Source organism: Rousettus aegyptiacus, unplaced genomic scaffold (genome assembly GCF_014176215.1).
Source record: "Rousettus aegyptiacus isolate mRouAeg1 unplaced genomic scaffold, mRouAeg1.p scaffold_m13_p_11, whole genome shotgun sequence".
Classification (NCBI taxonomy): Eukaryota; Metazoa; Chordata; class Mammalia; order Chiroptera; family Pteropodidae; genus Rousettus; species Rousettus aegyptiacus.
The window spans coordinates 71,945,263-71,952,834 of NW_023416286.1; the positions used below are offsets into that span (position 1 = coordinate 71,945,263).

Below are 7,572 nucleotides of genomic sequence, written 5' to 3' on the forward strand. Positions count from 1 at the left end.
GGTCTACTTATATTCATTTTTTAAAAATATATACTTTTTGTTTATCAGCCCTTCCTGTCCCTGGGTTTCCATGCATGGATTCAACCAATTAAATCAGAAACAGATCAGAAACAGAATTTTTGATTCATGCTTGGGAATCTGTGGGTGTAGAAAACTGACTCTACGTATTGTTCTAGGCCATTTTATATAAGGGACTTGAGCATTTGTGAATTTGGGTATTCGTAGAGGACCTGGAACAAATCTGTCACTGATACTGAAGGATAATTGAAGTCTTGGGGGAGTCAAAAGTTACATGTGAATTTTTAACTGTGCAGGGGATTGGCACCCCATATCCCTGCATTGTTCAAAGATCAGTTGTATACACTGTGACTATAATACACAGCTCTTGTTGTTTCTCTGAATTCTAGACTGCCTTCTTGAAACATATACTTGGATGTTTATAAAGTATATATTTCTCCATTCATCATTCTTCACACACCCCAAACCAGCTCTCTCGTCGTTCCCCAAGTAAGTAATTGTCAATCTTACAAGATAATTTCTCAAGCTAAAGGTATCAGATCATTCACAATTTCTCCCTTTCTCTGCTTCTTATCTAAATTCTAGTCTATGGCCATGCCACCCTGAACAAGCCCGATCTTGTCTGGTCTCGGAAGCTAAGCAGTGTTGGGCCTGGTTAGTACTTGGATGGGAGACCACCTAGGAAGACCAGGTGTCGTAGGCGTAAAAACTAAAAAATAAGGTCCTTGCAATCTGTGAGATCAACCAAGGGTTGCCTCACCTAAAAAATTAAAGTAAAATAAAATAATAAATAAGTAAATAAATAAATAAATTCTATCAGCAAGCCTTGTTCATACTATCTCTAAAATATATTTGAAAACAATCTACTTCTGAATAGTGGAATTACATTATCACTATTTCACACCACTGATTAATTAAGGCATCTGAGCAATGATTCTCAACGATCTGGTATTATACGCCTCCTAATGGAAGGACATTGGGAAAAAAAAATCAAACGAATCAGATTAAACTTCTAGCTCTCAGTGCCAATTTACAGAAGATACAGGAAATAAAAGAACATATAAAATGATACCATTAAGATGTAATTAGGAAAATCCAAATTGATGAACACTCTTCAATAAATAAATTATAAGAAAAAGAAAAACCATTTAAAATTGGAATCATATCCCATCTTGTTCACCTTGTCTCCCTTAATATCCTTCCATACTCTTCTTGTTCAGTTGGAATAAAATCTAAACTTCACACCTTCAAGGTCTTTTGTAACCTGAATTCTGATAATCTCTTCAAATGTGTCCTGTACCATTCTCCCTGCTGCTCATGGTCCACCCTGAGGTTCTTTTTGTCTTTCAAACATGCCATGCTCGTTCCTCTTAAGGGTAGTTGTCACAGAAATCCCCTCTGCCTGACAAGTTCTCTTCTTCAGTCTTCTGCTAGGCTGGCTTCTTCTTGTTATTCTGTTTTTAGGAGGCCGTTTTTGGTACCACCAAACAGAAGAAGATACTCTGTCATTGGCTATCACCGGTAGTTAGGTAGCTAGTTTGTTCATTTATTACCATTTTATTCACTAAAATGTAAGCTTTATTGGAAGAACTTTTTCTATCTTTTTCAGTATTATATTCCCTGTGCCCAGAACTGCCACTCAACAAATATAATTTGAATAAGTCAATAAATTAATTGACATAGAATCTGTTTCTGTTTCAGTTCTACAATTGTATAAATTTTTCTTCAACAAGTATGTGAGTAAGAAGACTGAACACAAGAGTTCATCTCTCCTGTTGTAGACACGTGACTTTTAGAGTTAACCTCTCTAAGCCTCTGTCTACTCTGTAAATGGGGATCCTGCTAGGTTGTAAGCACTGAGTAAATTATTATCCCCTATCTTTCTCATGATGGTTCTAGCAACCAGTTACTTAACTAGTTCGTAAATTTGGTCCAACACATTCTTTACACTGTAGCTAGAGTTATCTTTAAAAAATTAGATCATGTTATATCACTACTTAAAAACTTTCAACAGCTTCCTGTCACTCAAGATACTCTGCTAGGCCTTGAGTCATCTGGCCTCTTTGCCCATTCTCAGCCCTCTTTGTGAAACTCTTCCCTTTTTGAAACTTTTCCCTTCTTCTTTGACTCTCAGATCCTTCAAGAATTGTAGTCTGTCCAGAAATCTCATTATCCTCTCTCCCTCCAGCCCATTCCTGCTCACTCTTCACATTGCAGCGCTTACTCAGACCAAGTTAGGGCCCTAGGTCTCCTAGGTCCCCTTTTTATTGTTAATAGACCTTACTACATTACTATACACAAATTCTTACTTATTTAGGTTATACACACTATATGATTAATATCTCTCTCATGCTTGCTGTGAGAGCGAGGACCATGTTGTTTTACTCACCTTTGTACCCTAGTAACTATCATAATATAAGGCACATTCTATACTTAATACATGTTTATAATGAAGGAATGATTGAACAAATAGCTCCCTGTACTGTGTCTTGGCACATAGTATGGCCTCTAGGAAAACTTTCATTGTAATTATAGAAATGGTGGTAGTTCTTTCAGAATTAACCAGAAGGATCAAGTGAAGGAGGGTATACAACCAGAGCTCTGAAACTGTTAAACTGTTAATGTCTCAAACCTCCCTGTAGCAGGCAGAGAACCGGACTCTGGCTTCACTCACACACACACACACACACACACACACACACACACACACACACACACACACACACGCTGTGACCCCGTTGTGTTAACGCCTCTGGTTTGACAGCCTGCTTCTCTTATCCTCGTCCCTGACCCTGCCGGGGCAATCAGACTCAGCCTGCCTATGTTTCTTACTGCTCGCACTTCCTGCTTACTTACTCAGTATTATACCACATTCAATTTCTGTGTTTTTACTTCAGCCTGGCAATCTAAAAATGACTTTTCTCTGATAAATTCCTGGCTTTCTAAGGTTTAAAATCCTGCCCTAAACTCTGACTAAATAAGTGCGCTACACCTTTCTTATAGGAATAATATAATGAAACAGAGTAATAGAAATGAAACACAACATTCTCCTTCCGTAAAACAGAGTAATAGAAATGCCTCCTGGTATCTAATGCATGTGGTAGATCGCCATATCACCCGAGCATACTTCATAAAAGCATTTTATCCATACATCTTACTTAGCGTATTAACAACAAAATTTCCTTGGCTATTTTTCCCCTACTATATTTGTGTTGAAATTTTTTTGGCCCCCATTCACCTTATATTGGCCCTTTCTAAATGTATTCTTTTTCAGAAAATTAATTTTCTCAAGGTCATCTTGTAGTTTATTTCTGGTTTCTAGAATGTTAAAATTGTCACTAAATTTAGTAGTATCTGCAAATTTGATGAGCAAATTCTTAATTATATGGTCCTAGATTTATTCATTGCAATTACCATGAGTTAGAGCAATATGCCTTCCTAAAGTCTGGAGAAGATCAATTATGTTAAATATTTCAAATATCAGAATTTGTGTCAGATTAGAGACAAATCTAGATTAGACGAAACATAAGAAACATCATTTAAAGAACTTTTTTACCACCAAAATATTAAGTAAACTGACATATCATGTGCTTTTTTTTCCCTTTGTGATTTTATGATCCTTTTTTTACAGGCTCTATAGGATTTTCAGTCTAAATGCAATTAATTAATTTGCATTCAAGTTGTTTTCCTTTTTAATACACAGGAGTTTCCATCTTAATGTAACATACTGATTTAACATTCTTTTAAAATATAATTTTTAGATCTAAGTATATACAGGAAAATAGATGTAATATTTTAATGCTGGCTTATATACATATTCCACTTGACATTTATATGGAACACACAAGAAAATAGCTTCTTTCATTTCAGAATGGTTGTCATGTCTTTGATTAGAAAGCAAGAAGCTGAACTGCATTCTGGGACATTGTGTCTTGAAAACAGTCCATGTTTTTATCCAAAGAGACATCTGAAGAGATACAGACAGCTGCAGACCCATCCCACGGCTGAGAAGAGTCACCCGGAGAGTCCTGATGAGGCAGCTGCCTGCAGTCCATGGGGAAATGGCTGACCTCTGAACCCTTCTGACAGCTAGCCTTCTTGTCGTCCTCTTGTGCAACAAGTCAAATTAGGCTATAATTACTCTGCAGACAACGGGCTGCAATTATACATTCAAGTTTCAGAGTCTGGCAGGAGGGAGATGATTGTGGCTGGAAGGGGATGAGGAGAAGTCAAAAAGTCACAAGACAAACCGCTTTTTGATACTTTTCTCTAAAAACATAAGTCTGACTGTAATATGTGCTCCCTGAAGAGGATCAAACCACACTGAAGAGCTACCGTTCTCTTATTCAAACTACCGCGAAGACATTGGTTTCATAGACTTTAGTAGATGGATACACCCAGGGCTACGTGACTGTCTAATAAGTAAAAAGAAAGACAACTGCGGGTCCCAGAAGTTCCTGTGCAGATGCTGTTTACTGTTACGGATTCATTTTAATTAAACAAAAAACAAATAAATAATAATAATCAGGGACCGGATCAGGACTGGGACATATATGACACACAGTCATACTTTTCAAAATGTTCTAGCAGATCAACTACTTCGTTTTTGCTATGTAATTTATGTGAAGTCTAGGAACTGTTCATTAGAGCAAGCCATAGTTATTCTGAGCAAATATTTCTAAAGCCTTATTTTAAAATATGCAAAGTATTTTGCTCTAGCAAATTAAGTAGGCAGAACAGTATAGGAATATCAATAGAAGTAGGTCTGCCCTGGCTGCCTTTGAGACTGCAAAATTATCAGCATTTTCTACCCTCTCTGTCCAAAGTTATAGATTTACTACACAATTTAGAGTTTTCTTAGGAATGAGATAACTTGCCTTTGTTTACCAAATTTCTGACATTTGCTTGTCCTGTGTCTGCTTGAATGCCTGTAGGATTAAACACCATCTACTAATGAGGCAATCCAGGCCATCTAGAAATAGTGCTATTAAAAATATCTTCATGTTAAAACAAAATTTTTTGCTTTAGTTATCTTTGCATACTAGTCTCTGGTCACATTTCACTTGGAAAATCTTGTAATATTTAAAGATAACATAATGCTACTCCCCCCGGCCAGAACATTCTTTTTCTTTTTTTTCCTATGACATGATTGGCAATCTCATATGGACACATATCCACATGCTTTATGGCACCTAGAACTTAAAATACAATTCCAGAGGTGTTCTGACAAATGCAGAATGGTCTGGTTCTGCCCCTTCGTAGTGCTATCATTTCTATTAATAAGCTTATGATCACACATGTTCTCTGAGCACTCACATCGAAACGTTGCCTCTCTTGGAGCTTACTATAAATCAAATCCTGTCTTTTTTACATACACTCCAGTGTGTGTGTGTGTGTGTGTGTGTGTGTGTTTTCCCACATCACCAATTAATTCAGTTCTGATACTATTTACCTGAAGATAGCGTCAGATCTCGGATTAAGGGCTCAGTTCCACAGTGCTGCCTCAACTTCAGACACCAACCGCGGTCAAGTTCTGTGCTTCTGACCCTCTGACAACAAATTAGAGATTCCTGTGACTTCTTTCTTGAATTTGCAAGAGCAGCTTAAAGAACGCAGAGAAACATTTACTTAACATTTACAAGTTTATTATAAAGGGTATTATAAAGATTACAGATGAAGATATATATATAGGACAAGGTGCATGTGGAGAGGCAAGGAGCTTCCGTGTCCTCTCTGGGTGAACCATTCTTCCCGCATCCCCACATGTTCACCAATATGAAAGCTCTCTGAGCCTCATCCTTTTGGTGTTTTATGAAGGCTCCATTACATAGGCATTATCAAGTAAATCATTGGCCATTGAAGACTGATTCAACCTTCAGCCCCTCACCCTTCCCTGGAGGTCAGTTTCAACCCTCTAATAATAGGTTTGGTTCCCCTGGCAACCAAGACCCCATCTTAGGTTACTTAGAGGCTTGCTAAAAGTCACCTCATTAACATAACAAAAGGCAACTTTTGTACTCTCATCACTTAGAAACTCCCAAGGGTTTTAGAAACTCTAAACCCTAAGACCAAGTATATATTTCTTATTGTAAATCATAAATCAGAATCACATGTGCTAAGCCACATACATTGCTTCTTTCCTTGGGTGTTTTTACTTTGCTTTCTTGGGCCCAAGGGCTAGTTCTTACATTTATCTTTGTTAAATTTCATCTTATTGATTTCAACTAAAAACTTCCAATTTTTGATATCATTCTAGATCCCAATTCTGTCATTCAAAGCATAAATGGCCAATAAAAAGTTATTTATGGAATAAATTAAGCAAAACTACTAGCAAAATACAAATAAATTTTATAATTTTATATCAATAGGTTTAAAATTACATATCAATACAATTATATCAATTATAGCATGCCCTCCATATTTCACAAGTAATAATTCAACCAAACTAAATAGAGCCAGGTTGAACACTAGACTCTTGTACTAGGATTATATTGATCTAGTGGTAGGAAGTATCATCTTGAAATCAAAAACTTGTGTATTGACACCTCCCTTTGCTTGTTGAGTAGCTTTGGAAAAGTTCACCTACTTTCTAAGCTGTAGTTTTCTCATCTGTAAAATTGGAATATATCTCTCATAGTTATATTAAATATTATATGAAATCTTAAATAAGATAATGCATATGTTTGGTACAATGCTTGACACATAGTCAATGCTCAATAAATGATAGCTACTAGATTATTATTATTATAAGATTTTTATGTTTATTATATATAATATATTATATATTATGTATTATATATTATATATATTATATTTTGAATAAAATTATTACTAATGCCTCTACACATTTGTCATACATCTGCTATATATTCCTGATTATTCAGTCAGATAAGCCCATGAAATATGCACATGAATTAAACCTGACATGACTACTTCTAAATATCACAAAAGATCCATGTGATATCCTAGTAATTATTCCTTAAATATTCATTATCCTTTAAATATCTATTCCAGATCTTGCCTGGAATGAATGTCAGGTTCATGAATTTGAAATAAATATCCTTACAAGAAGTTTAAGTTAGTTCAAACTTTTTTTCTAAATATTTATTTTCACTTAGAGTTCTTTAACCAAATACCTTGAAAGTTATTTTTAATGACAGGAAGCAGTAAAAAAAGAGTATATGTAGAATGTTCTAATAATCTGTTACTCAGCTTCCTCACATTTCATTCTTTTTAAAATAGATTTCTTCTAGAAACCAGAGTAAGTCTCCAACATAGACGATTACATCAACTAGCAGAATTAATTCATGGATTGATTTCAGGGCAATAAGTTAATACTTAATGGAGCGAATTCCAAGATTCAAACATATTTAATGTCATACATTCAGATAAACATAGAAATAGATGTTTTTCTATCACCATAAACCTCAAAAAATTTAAGGAAATATTGTCATGTACTGAGGAGGGCACTGATTCAAAAGAACTAGTTTTAGTCATTAACTTTCACTTGACATTAACATGACTTCATCTCGAAGCCTTGTAATTTTTTTCAAT

At 35.5% G+C, this 7,572-nt stretch overlaps 1 pseudogene; it reads left to right on the forward strand.

Annotated features, from left to right (window-relative positions):
• Positions 1–602: 602 nt before the first annotated feature.
• Positions 603–721, forward strand: LOC118609437 (annotated as a pseudogene).
• The last annotated feature ends 6,851 nt before the right edge of the window (positions 722–7,572 follow it).